The 24,913-nt window shown below is 45.5% G+C and overlaps 1 long non-coding RNA gene across 2 annotated transcripts; it reads right to left on the bottom strand.

Annotated features, from left to right (window-relative positions):
• Positions 1–119: 119 nt before the first annotated feature.
• On the bottom strand, positions 120–22,588 carry LOC138352812 (uncharacterized). Of its 2 annotated transcripts, none has more exons than XR_011222883.1 (3): positions 22,233–22,588; positions 21,068–21,625; positions 120–217 (listed from the first exon to the last, which is right to left on the bottom strand). It is a non-coding gene; the product is annotated as an uncharacterized lncRNA (long non-coding RNA). The 2 variants fall into 2 exon arrangements; XR_011222884.1 differs by having other exon boundaries at positions 21,068–21,430; positions 22,233–22,560.
• Positions 22,589–24,913: the final 2,325 nt, after the last annotated feature.

Below are 24,913 nucleotides of genomic sequence, written 5' to 3'. Positions count from 1 at the left end.
TACACTCACCATCACTGGGTCATGCCAATATGATTAATACACTCACCATCACTAGATAATAACATCATGATTAATACACTCACCATCACTGGTTAATGACATCAACATGATAAACACACACACAGTAAGAATAAAATTGTCCTTACCATCATTAATGGGCAGAAGTTGTGTTTGCTATCGTCCTTGGTAGCTGAGCAGAGACTGGAAGCAGTGTTACCTATTAAGGCAAAATAAAAACAAATTTAAGGTTTCTATGACTAAATTTTTCCCACCAAAACATAGTAAATGTTTAGAAAAATTAAATATATTTTTTTAGGTATTGTGCTTTGAGCAAAAGTAAGGAGGGTGGGCAGGAGTAAGGAGGGTGGGCAGGAGTAAGGAGGGTGGGCAGGAGTAAGGAGGGTGGGCAGGAGTAAGGAGGGTGGGCAGGAGTAAGGAGGGTGGGCAGAAGTAAGGAGGGGTGGGCAGGAGTAAGGAGGGTGGCCAGGAGTTAAGGAGGGTGGGCAGGAATAAGGAGGGTGGGCAGGAGTAAGGAGGGTGGGCAGGAATAAGGAGGGGTGGGCAGGAATAAGGAGGGTGGCAGGAGTAAGGAGGGTGGGCAGGAGTAAGGAGGGTGGGCAGGAGTAAGGAGGGTGGGCAGGAGTAAGGAGGGTGGGCAGGAATAAGGAGGGGTGGGCAGGAGTAAGGAGGGTGGGCAGGAGTAAGGTAGGGTGGGCAGGAGTAAGGAGGGTGGGCAGGAGTAAGGAGGGTGGGCAGGAATAAGGAGGGGTGGGCAGGAGTAAGGAGGGTGGGCAGGAGTAAGGTGGGTGGGCAGGAGTAAGGAGGGTGGGCAGGAGTAAGGTGGGTGGGCAGGAGTAAGGAGGGTGGGCAGGAGTAAGGAGGGTGGGCAGGAGTAAGGAGGGGTGGGCAGGAGTAAGGAGGGTGGGCAGGAGTAAGGAGGGTGGGCAGGAGTAAGGAGGGTGGGCAGGAGTAAGGAGGGTGGGCAGGAGTAAGGAGGGGTGGGCAGGAGTAAGGAGGGAGGGCAGGAGTAAGGAGGGAGGGCAGGAGTAAGGAGGGGTGGGCAGGAGTAAGGAGGGTGGGCAGGAGTTAAGAGGGTGGGCAGGAATAAGGAGGGTGGGCAGGAGTAAGGAGGGTGGGCAGGAGTAAGGAGGGTGGGCAGGAATAAGGAGGGTGGGCAGGAGTAAGGAGGGTGGGCAGGAGTAAGGAGGGTGGGCAGGAGTAAGGAGAGGTGGGCAGGAGTAAGGAGGGTGGGCAGGAGTAAGGAGGGTGGGCAGGAGTAAGGAGGGTGGGCAGGAGTAAGGAGGGTGGGCAGGAGTTAAGAGGGTGGGCAGGAGTAAGGAGGGTGGGCAGGAGTTAAGAGGGTGGGCAGGAGTAAGGAGGGTGGGGCAGGAGTAAGGAGGGTGGGCAGGAGTAAGGAGGGTGGGCAGGAGTAAGGAGGGTGGGGCAGGAGTAAGGAGGGTGGGCAGGAGTAAGGAGGGTGGGCAGGAGTAAGGAGGGTGGGCAGGAGTTAAGAGGGTGGGCAGGAGTAAGGAGGGTGGGCAGGAGTTAAGAGGGTGGGCAGGAGTAAGGAGGGGTGGGCAGGAGTAAGGAGGGTGGGCAGGAGTAAGGAGGGTGGGCAGGAGTAAGGAGGGTGGGCAGGAGTAAGGAGGGTGGGCAGGAGTAAGGAGGGTGGGCAGGAGTTAAGAGGGTGGGCAGGAGTAAGGAGGGTGGGCAGGAGTTAAGAGGGTGGGCAGGAGTAAGGAGGGTGGCCAGGAGTTAAGAGGGTGGGCAGGAGTAAGGAGGGTGGGTAGGAGTAAGGAGGGTGGGCAGGAGTTAAGAGGGTGGGCAGGAGTAAGGAGGGTGGGCAGGAGTTAAGAGGGTGGGCAGGAGTAAGGAGGGTGGCCAGGAGTTAAGAGGGTGGGCAGGAGTAAGGAGGGTGGGGCAGGAGTAAGGAGGGTGGGCAGGAGTAAGGAGGGTGGGCAGGAGTAAGGAGGGTGGGCAGGAGTAAGGAGGGTGGGCAGGAGTAAGGAGGGTGGGCAGGAGTAAGGAGGGTGGGCAGGAGTAAGGTGGGTGGGCAGGAGTAAGGAGGGTGGCCAGGAGTTAAGAGGGTGGGCAGGAGTAAGGAGGGTGGGTAGGAGTAAGGAGGGTGGGCAGGAGTAAGGAGGGTGGGCAGGAGTAAGGAGGGTGGGCAGGAGTAAGGAGGGTGGCCAGGAGTTAAGAGGGTGGGCAGGAATAAGGAGGGTGGGCAGGAGTAAGGAGGGTGGGCAGGAGTAAGGAGGGTGGGCAGGAGTAAGGAGGGGTGGGCAGGAGTAAGGAGGGTGGCCAGGAGTTAAGAGGGTGGGCAGGAATAAGGAGGGTGGGCAGGAGTAAGGAGGGTGGGCAGGAGTAAGGAGGGTGGGCAGGAGTAAGGAGGGTGGGCAGGAGTAAGGAGGGTGGGCAGGAGTAAGGAGGGTGGGCAGGAGTAAGGAGGGTGGGCAGGAGTAAGGTGGGTGGGCAGGAGTAAGGAGGGTGGGCAGGAGTAAGGAGGGTGGGTAGGAGTAAGGAGGGTGGGCAGGAGTAAGGAGGGTGGCCAGGAGTTAAGAGGGTGGGCAGGAGTAAGGAAGGTGGGCAGGAGTAAGGAGGGTGGGCAGGAGTAAGGAGGGTGGGCAGGAGTAAGGAGGGTGGGCAGGAGTAAGGAGGGTGGGCAGGAGTAAGGAGGGTGGGCAGGAGTAAGGAGGGTGGGCAGGAGTAAGGAGGGTGGGTAGGAGTAAGGAGGGTGGGCAGGAGTAAGGAGGGTGGGTAGGAGTAAGGAGGGTGGGCAGGAGTAAGGAGGGTGGGCAGGAGTAAGGAGGGTGGGCAGGAGTAAGGAGGGTGGCCAGGAGTTAAGAGGGTGGGCAGGAATAAGGAGGGTGGGCAGGAGTAAGGAGGGTGGGCAGGAGTAAGGAGGGGTGGGCAGGAGTAAGGAGCGTGGGCAGGAGTAAGGAGGGTGGGCAGGAGTAAGGAGGGTGGGCAGGAGTAAGGAGGGTGGGCAGGAGTAAGGAGGGTGGGCAGGAGTAAGGAGGGTGGGCAGGAGTAAGGAGGGTGGGCAGGAGTAAGGTGGGTGGGCAGGAGTAAGGTGGGTGGGCAGGAGTAAGGAGGGTGGGTAGGAGTAAGGAGGGTGGGCAGGAGTAAGGAGGGTGGGTAGGAGTAAGGAGGGTGGGCAGGAGTAAGGAGGGTGGGCAGGAGTAAGGAGGGTGGGCAGGAGTAAGGAGGGTGGGCAGGAGTAAGGAGGGTGGACAGGAGTAAGGAGGGTGGGCAGGAGTAAGGAGGGTGGGCAGGAATAAGGAGGGTGGGCAGGAGTAAGGAGGGTGGGCAGGAGTAAGGAGGGTGGCCAGGAGTTAAGAGGGTGGGCAGGAGTAAGGAGGGTGGGCAGGAGTTAAGAGGGTGGGCAGGAGTAAGGAGGGTGGGCAGGAGTAAGGAGGGTGGGCAGGAGTAAGGAGGGTGGGCAGGAGTAAGGAGGGTGGGCAGGAGTAAGGAGGGTGGGCAGGAGTAAGGAGGGTGGGCAGGAATAAGGAGGGTGGGCAGGAATAAGGAGGGTGGGCAGGAGTAAGGAGGGTGGGCAGGAATAAGGAGGGTGGGCAGGAGTAAGGAGGGTGGGCAGGAGTAAGGAGGGTGGGCAGGAGTAAGGAGGGTGGGCAGGAATAAGGAGGGTGGGCAGGAGTAAGGAGGGTGGGCAGGAGTAAGGAGGGTGGGCAGGAGTAAGGAGGGTGGGCAGGAGTAAGGAGGGGTGGGCAGGAGTAAGGTGGGTGGGCAGGAGTAAGGATGGTGGGCAGGAGTAAGGAGGGGTGGGCAGGAGTAAGGAGGGTGGGCAGGAGTAAGGAGGGGTGGGCAGGAGTAAGGAGGGTGGGCAGGAGTAAGGAGGGTGGGCAGGAGTAAGGAGGGTGGGCAGGAGTAAGGAGGGTGGGCAGGAGTAAGGAAGGTGGGCAGGAGTAAGGAGGGTGGGCAGGAGTAAGGAGGGTGGGCAGGAGTATGAAGGGTGGGCAGGAGTAAGGAGGGTGGGCAGGAGTAAGGAGGGAGGGCAGGAGTAAGGAGGGTGGGCAGGAGTAAGGAGGGTGGGCAGGAGTAAGGAGGGTGGGCAGGAGTAAGGAGGGGTGGGCAGGAGTAAGGAGGGTGGGCAGGAGTAAGGAGGGTGGGCAGGAGTAAGGAGGATGGGCAGGAGTAAGGAGGGTGGGCAGGAGTAAGGAGGGTGGGCAGGAGTAAGGAGGGTGGGCAGGAGTAAGGAGGGTGGGCAGGAGTAAGGAGGGTTTGCAGGAGTAAGGAGGGTGGGCAGGAGTAAGGAGGGTGGGCAGGAGTAAGGAGGGTGGGCAGGAGTAAGGAGGATGGGCAGGAAAGGGGAAGGGGGTATGGGCGGGTTCTCGGCTGCCTCCCCTCCCTCTCTAACAGCCTACTGTACCCAAGATTAACCATGTAATGTATCAATTATACAATATATGTATGTGATGTAACTATATAACCTGAGCTTGTAGAAGCACCTTCATCACCTTCAGTGATTAAGTGCTTAATTGCACACTAGTTTCTCTATCAGCTATCTCACCCTGTCAGAGTAAAAGAGACAAATGTATATGAATGCATGTGTGTGTGTGTATATATGTATGTATATATGTATATGTACGTATATGTGTGTGTGTGTGTGTGTGTATGTATATGTATGAAGTATATATGGAAGCTGATCTGAATTACATTTCACCTTTGAAAATGCACATTAATGACACTATGTAAAAGACACATGGAACAGTTTATGTAGGGCATACGTAAATCTGTGTATCTATGTATTTACGTATGTAGGTTAGCTTAGCATTTTAAAAGCACCGAATCACCTTCTGTGGTTGATTCTGCTCAAATACATTTGAGCAGAATTCTGTGTTGCATTTCACTTACGAGATGGAAAAGGATGGGAAGCTGCCCTTTCTAGATGTAACAGTCATGGAAAGGAGCGGAGTTTTCCACACTGCAGTCTACACTAAGGAAACAAACATAGGAATGTGCCTGAATGCCAACAGTGACTGCCCGGACAGGTACAAGAGGAGTGTTGTTAACGCTTATGTCGACCGTGCCCTCAGCCACAGCTCAGAATGGAAGCAATTCGACGAAGAACTCTGTAGGGTAAGGCAGGTCCTAGTCAACAATGGCTTCTCCAATGGTTTCGTGGAAGACATCATAAGAAGGAAAGTGAAACGCCATGCAACCTCTGAAGAGACAACTAACACAACACCTATACCCCCTATTAGACTATTTTACAGGAACTTCTTTTCCACAGCCCATAAAACGGAGGAAAGGGTCCTGAAAGATATTGTCAGTAGAAACGTTATCCCTACAGACAAAAATCAGAAGATACAATTGACAATTTACTATAAAACCAAAAAAACGGCCAGCCTACTCATGAGAAACTCTCCAGACACAAAGCAGAACGTTTTAAAAGAGACCAACGTCGTCTATGCCTTCAAATGCCCTCTTGGAGATTGTAAGCCTCAAAAAAACTCAGTATATAGGCAAGACAACAACATCTCTTTCCAGGCGTTTAACGATGCATAAGCAACAGGGCTCCATTAAGGAACATATAGCCTCTTCCCACAACCAAACCATCACCAGAGAAATCTTAGCAAACAACACAGAAATCATCGATAGATACAGCGATAGCAGGCGGCTCGACGTTTGCGAGGCACTACACATCAAGAAGTCAACACCAGCAATCAACAGCCAATTAATGCACAACTATATTCTACCCACTTCAAGACTCTGCTCCAATATAGAAGCATCAAGAAATATGGGCCAATAAAAATAGGCCTTCTGCAGTTACCTACTTTTAATACCTGTTTGTATTTCATTGTTTCGTGTTCTGTCTTGTGTTAAAAGTTTATTTTCACCTCATCCAAAACTATTATAACATGTCACTTCACCCAAATGTAGGTATAAAAACTCGAAAGATGTTTAAGCTCTATTCAGTTAAAGTTGTGTGTGTGTGTGTGTGTAAACTAAAGTCTTTGAAAATGTAATAAGTTTTACGAAACGCGCTCAAGTGTCGCGTCAGACTAGAAATAAAAATGAATTTTGGAGAATTGATCTTTGAATTACCATCAACAGTGAAAAGAAACGTAAGAAAGATCGAGAAAATTCGTGTTAGAATTATTAATCTTACTTTTTCGGTCATATATAATAATATATGTCTACAGGAAAGACTGCTACCAAAATATACTAATATACTAATATATATATATATATATATATATATATATATATATATATATATATATATATATATATATATATATATATATATATATATATATATATATATGACCAAAAAGTAAGATTATTAATTCTAACACGAATTTTCTCAATATTTCTTACGTTTCTTTTCACTGGCGATGGTAATTGAAAAATCAATTCTCCAAAATTCATTTTTATTTGTAGTCTGACGCGACACTTGAGCGCGTTTCGTAAAACTTATTACATTTTCAAAGACTTTAGTTTACACACACACAACTATAACCTGCAAACACTAAACAGTTTTTTACTATGCTATCATTTAAACAGCTTTTATCTTATATACTCGCATTTGGGTGAGGTGATATGTTACAACAGTTTTGGATGAGGTGAACAAAATTTTCAACACCAGGTAAGGTAATTATCAAAAGAAGGCACCAAACCGGGAAGGCTATTTCCCATCAAAGTGGGAAATAATCAGAGGGCGCTAAATATCACCAAGAAAGCCAATACGAGAAGAAAAGCGCATAAGGCGAACGATATCAAAAGTATCCGATTCACCTAGAATTCTATCGAGGGACAAGTGACCGCGAGGGACGGTCAGAAAGCAAGACACACGCTCGTCCTGGAAGTCAGGACATTCAACAAGGATATGCACAACTGTAAGAGGGACAACGCAATTCGGACAATAAGGAGCAGGGCGGCGCTCCATTAAGTGACCGTGGGTTAAGCGAGCATGGCCAACCCACAGCCGTGCCAAAGCAGTTTCCCACTGCCGGTTACGGTGGTAGGAGGAAGGCCACGGGGACACACTACGTTTGAGTGTACACAGCTTGTTACTAACCACAGAGGACCAACAATCCTGCCAACGGGCAAGGATGGAGGAATGAATAACAGGATAAAAGTCGGAATAAGGAAGACCTTTACGGGAGATGGGACAGGAACGGATAGCGTCCTTAGCGGCAGCATCCGCACACTCATTGAAAGAAACACCAATAAGGCTGGGAACCCAGCAAAACTTTACCGATTTAAATTTACTAGAAATAAGAAACAGCCATTGCTGAATCTCGATGACCACTGGGTGGACAGGATTAAAGAATCCAAGAGCCATGAGGGCACTACGAGAGTCAACGACGACCACAAAGGAGGAATGAGAATGAGAAAGCAAGAGACGGAGAGCATAGAGTATAGCATAAAGTTCCGCCGTAAAGACGCTAGCCTCCGAAGGGAGGTGACACATATAAGTACGGTCAGGAAAAACAACAGAGTAGCCCACACCGTCCGCAGACTTAGACCTATCGGTAAAGATGGAAATAGAGTGGGAGTGCGAAGAAAAGTGCTCAAGGAAGAGGCTTTTCAAAATTGTAGGAGGGGTAAAGGCTTTAGTAATACAAGTCAAGGACGTACAAAACTTGGGAAGGGGGACTCTCCACGGAGGCAAGGAAAGAACAATATGAGGAGAAACATTAGAAATATGAACAGAAAGAGAATCCTGCAAGCGAGATAACCGGACAGAAAGTGGGAGACGATGAAGAGGAACAGGAGTTACAGGAGGAGGAAAAGTCAAAGCACGACAGAGGCGAGAGGAAGGATGCTGTAAGGACCGCGCAAGATAGCGAAGACAGTAGCGATCACGGCGGTCCTGAAGAGAGAGAAAGCCAGTGTAAACATACAAACTGAGGGCGGGAGTCGAACGAAAGGCACCAGAGCTGAGACGCAACCCAGTATGGTGCAAAGCATCAAGACGGCGAAGAGTAGAAGGAGAAGCAGACGAGTAATCAGGGCAACCATAATCGAGTTTAGACAGAACGAGAGAGGAGTGGAAATAGAGAAGCGTGCGTCTATCCGCTCCCCAAGAAGTATGGGACAAAACCTTAAGTAGGTTAAGGGCCTTAGAGCACTCAACCCGGAGGTAAGAGATATGGGCTGATCAAGACAAACGAGTGTCAAAGACTAACCCCAAGAGCTTTGCGGAATCCCTGTACACAATGGGATGACCATAAAGCGACAAAGAGGGACGAAGAACGACATGCTTCCGAGTAAAAGTCACAGCACAAGTCTTAGATGCAGAGAACTTGAAGCCATGATCGGTGGCCCAAGACGACACGGCATCAATCGCAAGTTGAAGCCGCCATTGAAGGAGAGGTGAACCATCACCCCGACAGCAAAGGGTAAGATCATCAACATAGAGAGCAGAGAAGACGCCAGAAGGAATAGAAGAAAGAAGACTGTTGAGGGCAACTAGAAAAAGAGTAGTGCTCAGAACACTACCCTGGGGTACACCCTCATACTGCCGAAACGGGGCAGAGAGAGCAGTACCAAGCCGCACATGAAAGGAACGACGAGAGAGGAAGCTCTGGAGGAAGAGAGGGAGGTTCCCACGAAGGCCAAAAGAATGAAGTTGAGACACAATATGATACCGCCAGGTAGTGTCGTAAACCTTTTCCAGGTCAAAAAGGACGGCAACAACGGAGGTCTTCACAGCAAAAGCAGTACGAATATAGACCTCCAAGTTCACCAGGACATCCGGTGTGCTGCGGCACTTGCGAAAACTAAATTGAGAAGGAGAGAGGTGGTTATAGTGTTCTAAGAACCACATCAAACGAACGTTAACCATACGTTCAAAGAGCTTGCAGACAACTCGTGAGGGCAATAGGGCGGAAGTCCTTGGGGGATGATCCGAGAGACCCTGGTTTCCGAACAGGGAGGACAACAGCATCGAGCCAGTCTTCAGGGACCGACGACGACTCCCAGACCCGATTGTACAGACTCAGTAAATACTGAGACGTGCACGGAGGGAGATGGCGAGATCTTCCTCTCGGGTAACGCACTTCCGCGTTCCCCGAGAGGAAGAGCGAGAAATAAAGTGGAGGGCAGCGTCAAAGACAATGTCATGAAAAAGAAGGAGGGTGCGAGGGAGAGGCGGATCGGAGAGGTCGGAAATAGTAGCACGGAGAGTAAAGAGGCACCAGTCAGCCTCAGCAAACCACCACCTAGGGAAGGAGAGAGGAGGGCGAAAAGAGAAAAAAGAAACAAGGATAGGAAAATGGTCACTGCCATGGAAGTCATCAAGGACCCGCCACCCGAAATCTAAGGAAAGGGATGACGAGCACAGAGAAAGATCGAGACAAGAAAGGGAGCGAGTCCGCAAGTCCAAATGAGTGGGCTCACCAGAATTAAGAAGGGACAGAGAAGAAGAGAGGATGAAAGGTTCAAGGAGGCGACCCCGGGTGTTCGTCAGCACATCACCTCAAAGGGCATGACGACAATTGAAATCACCCAGCAGGAGCACAGACTCCGGCAAGGAGTCTAGAAGGTGTTTAAGATCGGGAAGAGAAAGTGGGACAGTGGGGGGGGGAGATAAATGGAACAAACCGTGTACCACCTACGCACAAAGACACGGGTCGCAGAACAGTGGAGAGGCAAGGAAAAAAGTAAGGGGACAAAGGGAACATCGGAACAAATCAAGAGAGCAGAAGAATTATGGACTCCAGCTGTCGCTGGGGGGGGAGGGGGGGGGGAAGAGAGAAAAGAATAGCCACGGAAACGACCAGGATGAGCACCAAGCATTGGCTCCTGGAGACAGACACAAAGGGGCGAAAACTGTGAAATGAGAAATTGGAGGTCAAGGAAATTGGCGTAAATCCACGGTTGTTCCATTGAAGAAAAGACATCAGCAAAGAGAGAGAGGAGAGTAACAGAGAGCAAAGAAGAAACAAAGGTGAAGAAGGAACACAGCACACTAAAAAAGCGCAGAGTCAGGAGCAGGGTCAGTGAAGTCAGGGTTAGGGGGCATGGGTAAACTGAGTAAAGAAGGAGGGAAAGAAGCAGGAGGACAGACCAGAGGCGGACGAGCAGGGTCGAGAGGAGGAGGAAGGGGAGGACGAGGGGCAAAAAGAGGGGAGCGCACCTCAGCAAGGGCAGTAACCGAGATGGAACTGGGGGCTAAAGAAACCCCCACAGTAGGAACAGGGGGCTCCCCACCGAAGCGGGAGGGAAAGGAATGATAAAATCAGAGATAGGGGGTGAAGAAGAAAGCAAAGCCTTCTTACCGACAGAGGAGGAGGAAGGAGAGGAGCCAGGTTTCCGCTTCTGACTCAAAGATACGGGCGTCCCAGCAGCAATGTACTGGGTAACAGACTCCAGCGTCTCGATAGGAGAAGAAGAGCGAGAGCGAGCAACACAACCATCAGGAGAGCGATGGACGTCGGCCCGCACAGTCAGGCGGCGTGGAGAGCCAAGAGACGGAGGGGAACGACGGGATGGAGGACTAGAGGGAGAGGGAAAAGAAGACACAGGAGATGTGACAGACTGGGTAGAAAGAAGGGGAGCCCTAGACAGAAAACCAGGAGGGGGACCTTGCGGAACAGAACGGAGGGAAACAGGGGAGGTGGTGGTGGGCGTGTCCGGGTCTAAGGCTCGGAAACGGTTGTGAGACTGAGAAAGGTGGGAAGGACGAGGAGAGGAAGAGCGCACCCCGCGAGCATAGGAGACACCAGCGAAAGAGGGGAGACGATGAACTTGGCGCCGAGCCTCAGGAAAAGACAAACGGTCTCGGTGCTTCAAACTGAGGACAGCCTCCTCAAGTTTGTAACGAATACACGCACGGGAGAAAGTAGGGTGGGCCTCACCGCAATTGAGGCAGCGGGCCTGGGAAGAAGTGCACTCCAACTTAGAGTGACCCCTCGCCTCCACACAGGGGACAGAGAGAGACAGGACTAGAGCATTTGAGGGTACCATGCCCTAACCTCCAGCACTTACCGCAGAGCCTCGGAGAGGGAATATATTCCTGAACGGAACATCTGACACCAGCAAGAATGACAGAGGGCGGAAGGGACCTACCATCAAAGGTAACCTTCACAACCCTAAGGGGCAGACGGCGATGACCACGAGGGGGACGAGTAAATGTATCCACCTGGAGTACAGAATGACCCTGGGCTTCGAGGATATGCTTGATATCCTCGTGGCAGTCCTTGAGATCCCTAACACCGGTCGCAACATGGTGCGGGAGGAGAACAGTGCCAACACTGGCATTCAATCGGGCGTTCTTCGAGACCCGAACAGCGGTCTCGCCAAGGCAGGATAAGGCGGCCAAGCGGGTGGCCACATCCTCAGAAGGAGCAGCAACGACACGGGTACCAAGACGAGTGGGGTTGAAGGTGACAGAGGCATCCACGGAATCAGCAAGATGCCTAAGGGAAAAATCATCAGGAGGAGTTGAAACCAAAGGTAGGAGGTCAAAGTATTTAGTCCACGTATCAGGACCGAACAAAGCATGGAACGAAGTAGGATGGGAAGGGAACATACGAGAGCGGCTATGGCGGGGACGGCGATGAGAACCCTTAGAGAGAGACGGGTCGAAAGGTGCAGTAGTCACAAGAAGGGATGGAGCCGTGCAAGGGGACGAGACAGTCACCACAGCAGGCTTGGGGCTCGACCCAACCACAGAGGAGGGAGGGGCCCAGGGAGGAAGAGTCCGGTCTGAGCCTAAACCGGGTCCCGTAGCGGGGATATAGATCCCGGTCGTCCAGGACGGTCCGACTCAGGGGCCTGGTCGCCCACCCCATGAACCTGGGTAATAGAAGGCAAGTCGTTATCCATATAGTAAACCAAATAAGAGAGATGGGACCTGGAACCAAGGGATACCACCTACCAGGGCAGCCAGGGAGGCCGAGCGCGGGCCAGTGCAGGAAGGGTGTGTCGTCCCCAGCGGTGCTCCCCCTTTTCAACAGGGGAGTCCTACTACTTCGTTCATGCTCCCACACTGGTGCTAAGACCCAAGTCCCCCTATCGCCCCAGCCTGGACACCCAACCATTCACTCAGGGCGGCCTCTCACAGGCGACCCCTCCAGCGGGTGGTCTGATGGCTCACAAGGCCCCTACATGGTGCCCTTCAGCACGTACACCACCCAAAGAGGGGGCAGGAGGGGGGGCACAGGCAACCCACACCGGTCCCAGGGAGTTGTACGCGAGCCCCTCACCACGGCAAGGAGGCACCACGGAGGGGTTTTCAACACAAGACAGAGCAAACTTTCAACACAAGACAGAACACGGTGCATTGGGTATAAATTGATACAAGGTACAGAGAGGTACAAGAGGAGTGTTGTTAACGCTTATGTCGACTGTGCTCTCAGCCACAGCTCAGCATGGAAGCAAGTCAATGAAGAACTCTGTAGGGTAAGGCAGGTCTTAGTCAACAACATCTTCTCCAATGGTTTCGTTGAAGACATCATAAGAAGGAAAGTGAAACACCACACAACCTATGAAGAGACAACTAACACAACACCTGTACCCCCTATTAGACTATTTTACAGGAACTTCTTTTCCATAGCTCATAAAACCGAGGAAAGGGTCCTGAAATATATTGTTAATAGGAACGTTATCCCTACAGACAAAAATCAGAAGATACAATTGACAATTTACTATAAAACCAAAAAGACGGCCAACCTACTCATGAGAAACTCTCCAGACACAAAGCAGAACGCTTAAAAAAAAACCAACGTCGTCTATGCCTTCAAATGCCCACTTGGGGACTGTAAGCCTCAAAGAACTCAGTATATAGGCAAGACAACAACATCTCTTTCCAGGCGATTAACGATGCATAAGCAACAGGGCTCCATTAAGGAACATATAATCTCTTCCCACAACCAGACCATCACTAGAGAAGGCTTAACAAACAACACAAATCATCGATAGATGCAGGGATAGGAGGCGGCTTGACATCTGCGAGGCACTACACATCAAGAAGTCAACACCAGCAATCAACAGCCAATTAATGCACAACTATATTCTACCCACTTCAAGACTCCGCACCAATATAGAATCAAGAAATATGGGCCACTAGGCCCTTTTGCAGTTACTTCCATTCTTCCCTTTAATTTATCCAATTTATACCCAATGCACCATGTTCTGTCTTGTGTTGAAAGTTTGCTCTGTCTTGTGTTGAAAGTTTTGTTCACCTCATCCATAACTGTTGTAACATATCACCTCACCCAAATGCGAGTAGATAAGATAAAAGCTGTTTAAATGATAGCATAGTAAAACTATGTTTAGTGTTTGCAGGTTATAGTTGTGCATGTGTAAACTAAAGTCTTTGAAAATGTAATAAATTATTATGAAACGCATTCAAGTGTCGCGTCAGACTAAAAATAAAAATGAATTTTGGAGAATTGATATTTCAATTACCATCGAGAGTGAAAAGAAACATAAGAAACATTGAGAAAATTTGTGTTAGAATTATTATTATTACTTTTTCGATCATATTTATTAACATATGTTTACAAGAAAGACTGCTTCCAAAATATACAATATATATATATATATATATATATATATATATATATATATATATATATATATATATATATATATATATATACATATATATATATAAAAGATTAAAGTATTCAGTGAGAATCCACAAGGTCTTCTCTGAACACTATTTATTTTCTTCTTCGAGGATGTGGGTCCCTTTAATTAAACCAGTGGTGGTACCCCTAAATATATGTGTGTGTGTGTATATATATATATATATATATATATATATATATATATATATATATATATATATATATATATATATATATATATATGCGGAAAATCCACAGAGAAATATGAAATGAGGTGAACGTTTCGGCTTTGTTAAAGTCTTTGTCAACACCAGACTGACTAAGGAGAAGGGAGAAGGGGGGAAGATATATAGGCCGACACCTGACCACCCCATCCCAAGGGTTGGTCAGGTGTAATTAACCAAAAACAGGTATAGCTTAGCTTAGAATGGTCAAAGAGGATTAAGCGGTCAGAGAATAAGGATGAAAGATTAAAGAAAAGCCTCATGAACACACAATATATGAATATACAATTATAATGAGACATTGTAAGCCTCTCTATCAGAGTTGTTTCTTAAACTGTTGTGCAATATTATAACTTAAAAATGGATCAAGTTTGTACATTCCAGTACTAACATTAAGAAGATTTGGACACTGACTGATTAGAGCAGACTCAATCAAATTCCGTTCCACGAAATCCCCACAATTGGTAATGCTTTTTGCCCCATTCCAGTTAATATTGTGATCGCATAAACTCGTATGTAGATACAATGCATTAGACGTTTGGGCAGTTCTAATACTATAAGCATGTTGTGACAACCGCAATTGTAAGGACTTTCCTGTTTGTCCAAGGTACACAGAATCACAATCATTGCAGGGAATCGAATACACACAACCTGCTGTATCAGGGGAGTTTTTTATTAAATTGGATTTGATCGTACTATTAGTGAACACCAAATTTATATTAAGTTTCTTAAAAATCAGAGACAATTTTTCAAGTCCACTCGCATAAGGTACCACCAATGAGTTAATAATTTTTGGTTTTATAATCACGTCCCTAAGGCGAAACCAAAAATTATTAACTCATTGGTGGTACCTTATGCGAGTGGACTTGAAAAATTGTCTCTGATTTTTAAGAAACTTAATATAAATTTGGTGTTCACTAATAGTACGATCAAATCCAATTTAATAAAAAACTCCCCTGATACAGCAGGTTGTGTGTATTCGATTCCCTGCAATGATTGTGATTCTGTGTACCTTGGACAAACAGGAAAGTCCTTACAATTGCGGTTGTCACAACATGCTTATAGTATTAGAACTGCCCAAACGTCTAATGCATTGTATCTACATACGAGTTTATGCGATCACAATATTAACTGGAATGGGGCAAAAAGCATTACCAATTGTGGGGATTTCGTGGAACGGAATTTGATTGAGTCTGCTCTAATCAGTCAGTGTCCAAATCTTCTTAATGTTAGTACTGGAATGTACAAACTTGATCCATTTTTAAGTTATAATATTGCACAACAGTTTAAGAAACAACTCTGATAGAGAGGCTTACAATGTCTCATTATAATTGTATATTCATATATTGTGTGTTCATGAGGCTTTTCTTTAATCTTTCATCCTTATTCTCTGACCGCTTAATCCTCTTTGACCATTCTAAGCTAAGCTATACCTGTTTTTGGTTAATTACACCTGACCAACCCTTGGGATGGGGTGGTCAGGTGTCGGCCTATATATCTTCCCCCCTTCTCCCTTCTCCTTAGTCAGTCTGGTGTTGACAAAGACTTTAACAAAGCCGAAACGTTCACCTCATTTCATATTTCTCTGTGGATTTTCCGCATAAAATGATCAGTGTTTTGTGATCGTCAATTGCATATATATATATATATATATATATATATATATATATATATATATATATATATATATATATATATATATATATATATATATATGCAATTGACGATCACAAAACACTGATCATTTTATGCGGAAAATCCAGTGCAGGAAGGGTGTGTCGTCCCCAGCGGTGCTTCACCTTTTCAACAGGGGAGTCCTACTACTTCGTTCATTCTCCCACACTGGTGCTAAGACCCCAGTCCCCTATCGCCCCAGCCTGGACACCCAACCATATTTCATATTTCTCTGTGGATTTTCCGCATATATATATATATATATATATATATATATATATATATATATATATATATATATGTCGTACCTAGTAGCCAGAACTCACTTCTCAGCCTACTATTCAAGGCCCGATTTGCCTAATAAGCCAAGTTTTCCTGAATTAATATATTTACTATAATTTTTTTCTTATGAAATGATAAAGCTACCCTTTTCACTATGTATGAGGTCAATTTTTTTTTATTGGAGTTAAAATTAACGTAGATATATGACCGAACCTAACCAACCCTACCTAACCTAACCTAACCTATATATATAGGTAAGGTTAGGTTAGGTAGCCAAAAAAAGCTAGGTTAGGTTAGGTTAGGTAGGTTAGGTAGACGAAAAAACATTAATTCATGAAAACTTGGCTTATTAGGCAAATCGGGCCTTGCATAGTAGGCTGAGAAGTGAGTTCTGGCTACTAGGTACGACATATATATATATATATATATATATATATATATATATATATATATATATATATATATATACACATATATTTAGGGGTACCACCACTGGTTTAATTAAAGGGACCCACATCCTCGAAGAAGAAAATAAATAGTGTTCAGAGAAGACCTTGTGGATTCTCACTGAACTGAATACTTTAATCTTTTATATATATATATATATATTATATATTAGTATATTTTGGTAGCAGTCTTTCCTGTAGACATATATTATTAAATATGAAAGAAAAAGTAAGATTAATAATACTAGCACGAATTTTCTCTATGTTTCTTATATTTCTTTTCACTGTTGATGGTAACTGAAAAATCAATTCTCCAAAATTCATTTTTATTTCTAGTCTGACGCGACACTTGAACGCCTTTCGTAAAACTTATTACATTTTAAAAGACTTTAGTTTACACACACAACTATAACTGAACAGAGTTCAGTTTCGATTTTATACCTGCAATTGGGTGAGGTGATATGTTACAACAGCTTTCGATGAGGTGAAAACAAACTTTCAACACAAGACAGAACACGAAACAATGGGTATAATATTTTGTAAGTTAAAGGGAAGAATGATGTAACACTGTAAAAGTGTTTGGTTTAGTTTATTTAGAATATATATAGTACATGAGTCACAGACAAGGATTTGGAAAGGCGCCAAGTTGTCGGCCGGAGATCTCACACCTCTAACCGTTAATGACCCCAAGTGACCTGAGTTCAGATCATGTGAATTTCACCTTGCTTCTACTAATCTCATAATTGGAGCCTGGTAGCCTTCAGACATGCCGACGTTTAAGGAGTGGCTTGGTAGAGAGCCGGAGGCTATCTACTTGTGGGCGGAGTTAGCTACTTGGTTCCCCAATATATACTCGGAGAGCTATCGATTTGAGAGCATTAAGCATAAAGAGGAGACCAGCCAGCAGAGCAGAGCAGAGGCCAGCCGTCGACAGACGGGGGGTGACGCTGCCTGAAAATTGCAGACTCCCCCCCGCCATCTCTATTCAACTTAGACTCAGTCCTCGGTGAGTGAACATTTAGGTGACTTGGTCGTGTTTTACAAGTGTTGTGTGATGATCAGGGGCAGTCAGTTGTAGTGTTCTCAGATTCTTGGAGGATGACTCACTTTGAATATTAATCTTTAACGTTTTAATTGGATTGCTTAAGTTATGATATTTATCATGAAAAATATAATTGTTGAATTTATTATTTAAATGGACTTTATTTTGTTCCCTAGAGATTTTGAGTTGAGGTGAGAAAGCCTCTGTGGTTACTGGTTTCATGGTTTAGAATGAGTACATGATAAAGATGGGACCATACTAATAATGATCTCTTGATAACATCTTTGGTGAATATTGTGATACAGACAAGTTCCATTCCTTGTCTTGTATGTAATGATCATGAATGGATGGTGGCAGCATTTCGTCTTCTACTATCTACTCTTCTCCTTCTACCTATCTACACCTCTCCCTCCACCCCTCTCTAAACTCTCACTTTCAACTAATGACCCTCCTCGCTCCTCCCACCTCTCTCCCTCTCACCCCAAACCCTCACTAATTACTTCACTATTCATTTCTTTCCTTTCGGTTCCTCTTATACGTTTTGTGGCAATGATTCTGTATTCTAGAGTTCTCTCTAGAGTTTCGGGTAACTGATCAAGTGACGGCGCCTTGTAGTCTTAGCACCTAAGTAGTCAAATACCTAGGTTACAAGGTGTTGAACGAGAGAGGTTGTCTTAGGATCTCTGGGAGTGCTCTAGAATAGTTAGCTAACTGGGGACGGGATAACGGACTAGAGAGAGCTGTTTCCCCTGGCCTCGTTAGTTAACTGGGGGGTGGAATAATGGACAAGATAGAGCTATTTCCCCCACCCCCCGTTACAATGGAAGTACCTGCAAAGGGCCTATTGGCCCATATTTCTTGGTGCTTCTATATTGGTGCGGAGTCTTGAAGTGGGTAGAATATAGTTGTGTATTAATTGGCTGTTGATTGCTGGTGTCGACTTCTTAACGTGTAGTGCCTCGCAGATATCAAGCCGCCTGCTATTGTAACGACCGCTTACCCTGTCGTAATAACCGCGGCCTCTATTGTAATAACCCGATGTTCCCCAGTATCAATCCTGTTATCTTGTTATCTCTCGTGATCGTAATATACGCTCTCTGTTGCACATCTCTGTCTCTTCACTCAATACCCCAGCTTAACACTGTTACAGTCCAGTATGACCCCTCACTGGACTGCCACGTATATAAGAGGAATATTAAATGAGGAAGATACACCAAGGACAAGGGTTATTCGCTTATTACTAATTATAAAATAAAAACCATTAAAGCACTGCCACCACCTTCCCGACCAACCATACCTGAATGTGTCTTATCACCGATCCCCCAGGAAGGCAAGGAATCAGTAACCATGGGACTCCGGGTAATATGAATTTCAGTAATAAATTTTGGAAAATTAGTTTGTGTAATTTACGTTACTAATTTAAATCCAGGGGCAACTTTAGTATCGATTAATTGTTAGGAGAACCTGGGGGGCTTCCAATACAACACCTAAAAATGACAAAGTAGCAAAATATATCAAAGGGGAGTTAAGTGAATACCACTGGACAAGCTATACAATTTATTTTATGAAACATGTAAATTAAGACAATTTGAACACCTAACCTATTCTATTTCCCTAGAGGCACAATGGATATTTATTGAGGACACGAAAACTCAAGTGCTACTCTACCTTAAATACCCGCACTACGGCCACGATGTTGATGGCTGCCCTCAGCCCCGAGGATACGGGCTTGCGGCCCTGTTCCTAATACACTCCCAAGACACACTGATGAAATTTAGTTTTTCCAACTTATTGCTGGGAAGGATTGCTCCTCCCACCATCTAATACAGCCCCAGGGCTCCACCCATTATTTTGGCCCTGGCCAACCATTTAACACGTAGGCCTGAGGTCTGGCTCTCTAGGGCCAATAAGGACTTGGCCCTTATCTCAGGCCAATCACCTTCACTGATCTGTCGTGGAAAGCGACATGAATTTCTGAAGATTGAGTCAGCTCTCCCCAGCTAGAGAAGGGGGACAAGGCGCGTCTATGGAGCCCAGACACCTGCGAGCAATGTTTACAAAACTGATAATTTATGTTCAAGCCTGTCTCCTCTAAGATAGGAGTAGGGACATTTGACTCTGCCTGGTATGGGGAAGGCCGCTGCTGAGAGGGACAGAGAGGGATGAGAGGGGGTGGAGAGGGAAATATCTGAGTGGGGAAGTTGAGTGGGAGAAGCCAAGGTATCCACGACCACCCTACCCTCAGGTCAACCTCTTGACCCTGACAAATGGGCGACAGGGGGGGGGGAAGAGGAGAGGAGACGAATGACGGCCAAGGGGAGGGGAGAAGGAAGGAGGGGAGAGGGAGAAGGAAAGGAGGGGAGAAGGAGAGGGAAAAGAGGGGAGAAGAGAGAACCAATGATCTGAGCCCCAGATCATTACACTATCGCTGTATCTATCGATGATTTCTGTGTTTTTTTTAAGACTTTTCTGGTGATGGTCTGGTTGTGGGAAGAGATTATATGTTCCTTAAAGGAGCCCTGTTGCTTATGCATCGTTAATCGCCTGGAAAGAGATGTTGTTGTCTTGCCTATATACTGAATTCTTTGAGGCTTACAGTTCCCAAATGGGCATTTGAAGGCATAGACGACATTGATCTCTTTTAAAGCGTTCTGCTTTGTGTCTGGAGAGTTTCTCATGAGTAGGCTGGCCGTTTTCTTGGTTTTATAGTAGATTGTCAATTGTATCTTCTGATTTTTGTCTGTAGGGATAACGTTTCTATTAACAATATCTTTCAGGACCCTTTCCTCCGTTTTATGAGCTGTGGAAAAGAAGTTCCTGTAAAATAGTCTAATAGGGGGTACAGGTGTTGTGTTAGTTGTCTCTTCAGAGGTTGCATGGCGTTTCACCTTCCTTCTTATGATGTCTTCAACGATACCATTGGAGAAGCCGTTGTTGACTAGGACCTGCCTTACCCTACAGAGTTCTTCATCGACTTGCTTCCATCCTGAGCTGTGGCTGAGAGCACGGTCGACATTAGCGTTAACGACACTCCTCTTGTACCTGTCTGGGCAGTCACTGTTGGCATTGAGGCACATTCCTATGTTTGTTTCCTTAGTGTAGACTGCAGTGTGGAAACCTCCGCTCCTTTCCATGACTGTTACATTTAGAAAGGGCAGCTTCCCATCCTTCTCCATCTCGTAAGTGAAACGCAACACAGAATTCCGCTCAAATGCCTCCTTCAGCTCTTGCAGGTGTCTGACATCAGGTACCTGTGTAAAAATGTCGTCAACATACCTGCAGTATATGGCCGGTTTCAAGTTCATGTCGACTAAGACCTTTTGTTCGATGGTACTTATGTAGAAGTTCGCAAACAGGACACCTAGGGGAGAACCCATGGCGACCCCATCTTCTTGCTTATACATGTGCCCATCCGGGCTCAAGAAGGGTGCCTCTTTAGTACAAGCTTGGAGGAGTTTCCTTAGAATGTTTTCTGGTATGTCAAGAGGAGTACAGGCCGGATCACGATACACTCTGTCCGCTATCGGATGATAGCGAACAGACACCACTACAGCGGACAGAGTGTATCGTGATCCGGCCTGTACTCCTCTTGACATACCAGAAAACATTCTGTGTAACTCCTGTCCCTTCAATTGTACATTATTCTTACGTTCTTTGTACATGCACATTATTTTGAATAAACATTATTATTATTATTATTATTATTATTCTATAGGCTAATGTTCACACCCCAACAATGCCATAGGCATATAATTCACCCTAACAATTCCATAGACCTGTGTCCACAGCCCAACAATTGTATAGGCCTATGTAAGACAATGGTTGAACAGAAAAGACTCAAGTACTTACAGAGGATGATGAGAGTGCGAGGAACAAGGTAGTCAAGTGGAGGCAGTGACCTTCAACACAGTTTTGTCTCTCCCTCGTGGTATATCCTCAATGTCTTCAGTGGTGTGGCCTCACCACACACTTACACTGCCACAAGTGTCCTGAGAGTACTGTGGGAGGGACAATTTGGCGGGTATTGTGGTCACAGGAGACCTTCTCGAAGACAGTGAGGAGCGTCAGTGTTATCTTCTTCTTGATGGTAGCTGCAGTTCTTCTTATCAGATTTGCTATCTTGTTGTTGTTGGTGATTCAGTGGCGACATTTTTATCAGTTGAGGAGCGGCAGTGTTATCTCACGGGTCGTCGTCTACACTGTGGGAAAAACCTGCTGGGATTGATATAAGAGGAGACTACTAGAGACTTGGACTGAACTAAATTAAAAATTTACTGTCTGCAAATTAATTCAACTAAAATCTCTAGCTAGGGTTGTAAATCCTAGCTCCTCTTTTCCTAATGACAGATTGTGGGCTGTAAGGGACAGGTGGGGTGAATGAATTAGTTGATAGAAGTTCCAGTCCACCTGTAGACAGGGATCTCACGTCAGCTTGTATTTTATACAAGGATAAGATTTAATAAATTCAGTTATATGACTGAACACTGGCTCTGTTTAAATCAGGGATTTAAACATACATAGTCTAACCTAGCACCATAACTATTAACAGCCAATATGTACTTATACTATAAACAACAAATTAAATTGTAAAAGTATAATAAATAACTTTAAATGTAGTCTAAATACTGTTAACTAAGTACTAGAAATCATTCAATTAAATGAACTTATATGATAACTTAAAAAATAACTAAGCAAGCAATTGATAACTTAATTTATATATTCAAGTATATATGCAATGTATTTATTCAATTTATATGAATAAGGTACAGTCAGCTTGACTGAATCTCTTTCAACACCACGGACACTTATGAGGTTTTATTTATTGCGGCTGAATTCTTTTCTGACACAATGGACACTCATGAGTCTAGTGCTTGGATAAGATTCACAGCTACATTACAATTTTAATAAACTTACTGAAATGTGAGGCTTTGCCTCGCTTTTTAACCGACAGACAGATTTATAGGATATTAAAGTCACACAAGCATACAATTGGCCAATCATATACCAAAATAACCTTCAATATACTTCTCTGCCAGTCGGGGTGCCTGTCTGACAAGGTGCCAGACTGTTTAACTCTCTCTTGTTGAGTTTGGGCACGATATTTTGTCACAGCGTTGCTGTATGATGATCTGGTAGCGTTGCTACGTGATTGTCCCTGCAGTTGCAGAAGAATGATAGTTGATAAAGATTAGGAATGAAGGTGGTGGAAACTGTGTCACTGTGATCTCCACTATACACTATTTTATATAAATGTTCTAGGATTTTCCTTGTAGATATTGTCCAGGTACTCCCCCAGTTCTAGAGAGTGTTCACTGGTGATAAAGATATTAGATAAGGTGTCCTTGAGCTGGTAATGTTCGCTAAGGATCCGTCACTTGTTCACTGAGTTGTAAACAAACACGAAGTGCCCCGGGGTGTCGTGGGCGCTTCTTGCTCCCAAGATGCTCCTCCCTCTCCCTTGAGCACGGTAGCCTTCTATTAATATTGATTGATTATTTTTACAGTCTAGACTTATGATTGAGATAAGATGTGATTATAATATAATTAGATATAGGATATAAAGATTATTAGTAGTACTTGATAGTACCACTGATTCTTATTAAGGATTCGATTTTATCCCTACCGGATATTGAATAAATGTTCCAATAGTTTTTTAATTAACAAATCCTTCTAGAAGCTTCTGGATCCTTGAGAGATCATGCACAAAGTCACGTAGGCATCAATAGGGCCCTTTAGCGTACGTGATCATAGTGACATTGTCATCTAGGATCAAGCTATATAATGAATCTATAATGATTCTAATATGATTTTGATACGATTTAGATATGATTTTAATATGATATAGAAATGATACATTTCTTAGATGATTATTAGATATGGTGGGTAAAAATTTCCCACATCTTCCAGAGGGAGAGAACTGGCACAGAGTCCAATACTTAGGACAATAGTAACCATATGTATTTATTTACTCTCCATTGGATTGATAATACAAGTGCAAATTTTGCTTGCACTTTTGTGCTGCTGTCCGTTGTGGACGATTGTGTCTGTTAGGAGTCTGTGTGTCATGTGGAGTTAGAGTGTCTTGAGGTCTCTCAGGATCTAACTGCAGCTGGCTCACTGATTCCATGTGGATGAGTTTGTCCAATGTCTTCAGGGAAGTTGTTCCTTTAGACAGGATTTTGACTATTCTCAAAATCCCCTGACTATCTGGATGGACTGAGACAACTTTACCTAATGGCCAGTCAGCCCTAGGGCCATCACTGTCTACCAAGACAATATCGCCAGGTTGGAGATTAGATATATTATGTGGGACATTGGCCCCATAGTGATGTTCTCGTAGAGATGTAAGATATTCTTTTGTCCAAACATCATTCCATTTTTGGATTATGCTGGACAGATGCTTATACCCCTGAACCAACTTGCTCTGACCCACATATGAGGGATCTCTGATCTCCTCATCCACTAGAGATGGTACTGGAGTCAGAAGTCTTCCATACATTAGGTGGGCAGGACTTAATGGCTCATGTTGAGTAGGATCCTCAGACAAGTACGTCAACGGCCGGTTATTCACCCTTGATTCTATTTCCGTGATTACTGTCTGGAGTTCTTGAAGATTGATTTTCTGACGGTGTAGAGATTTTCTCAAGGATCTTTTTACAATTCCTATTAAACGTTCATAAAATCCTCCGTGCCATGGGGCTCTCGGAGGGATAAATTTCCATCTGCAATGACGCTGTTCCAGTGTGGAAGTAACTGCAGGATGGGAACAGATTTCCCGTAGACATGCTTCTCCAGCTACCAAGTTTGCTCCGTTATCTGAAATCATTAGCTTAGGGCATGAGCGGTGTGCTGCGAATCTGCGGAAAGCTTGAATAAATGATTGAGCAGTCATATCGGGTGTTACCTCTAGATGTACTGCCCTGGTGGTAGCACAGGTGAACAGACAGATGTATGCCTTGATAGGTTGCTTATCTGCAGTCCCTGTTAGATATATTGCTCCTGTATAATCTACTCCTGTCGTCTCGAAAGGTTGTAGATGGACCACTCGTTCCTTTGGTAGGGGTGGTGGCCCTGGATAAGAGCAAGTTCTTGCATCGTACCTTTGGCATATCATGCAATTCTTCAAGATTGATTTGACTGACTGTCTTCCCTGAGGAATCCAGTACTGCTGTCTGATTTGTGTGAGTATGTCTAACACTCCTCCATGTTTGATGATTTGTTCATGTGTATGCAACACAATCAACCTTGTGATCCAATGATTTTTTGGTAAAAGCCATGGATGCACGGTATTTATTTATTTATTTATTTATTTATTTATTTATTTATATACAAGAAGGTACATTGGGTTTGTGAGAATACATTGGATAGTACAGTATTTACACTCTTGTAAAGCCACTAGTACGCGCAGCGTTTCGGGCAGGTCCTTAATCTAGCAGATAATTTTAAGTAGGTAATTTCAATCAGAATTGATAAATGATAAAGATACATTACAAGAGAAAAATGAGATGAGAGAGATAAGTAGGTATATTAAAGCACATTGTTATATTAAAGCTCTGATTGATTACATTGACAGCTTGATTAGTAATTTAAACAAGGTTAATAGACACCATACAGCAGATTGACAGCACATATAAGACAGCAATGATCACAATGGAAAGATGTTCAGATTGGGTACATATAGATTGGGAGATTGGG

This window comes from Procambarus clarkii, chromosome 55, assembly GCF_040958095.1.
Source record: "Procambarus clarkii isolate CNS0578487 chromosome 55, FALCON_Pclarkii_2.0, whole genome shotgun sequence".
Taxonomy (NCBI): Eukaryota; Metazoa; Arthropoda; class Malacostraca; order Decapoda; family Cambaridae; genus Procambarus; species Procambarus clarkii.
Note: the sequence above shows the minus strand (reverse complement) of the source record. Positions and strands in the feature narration are given on the sequence as shown.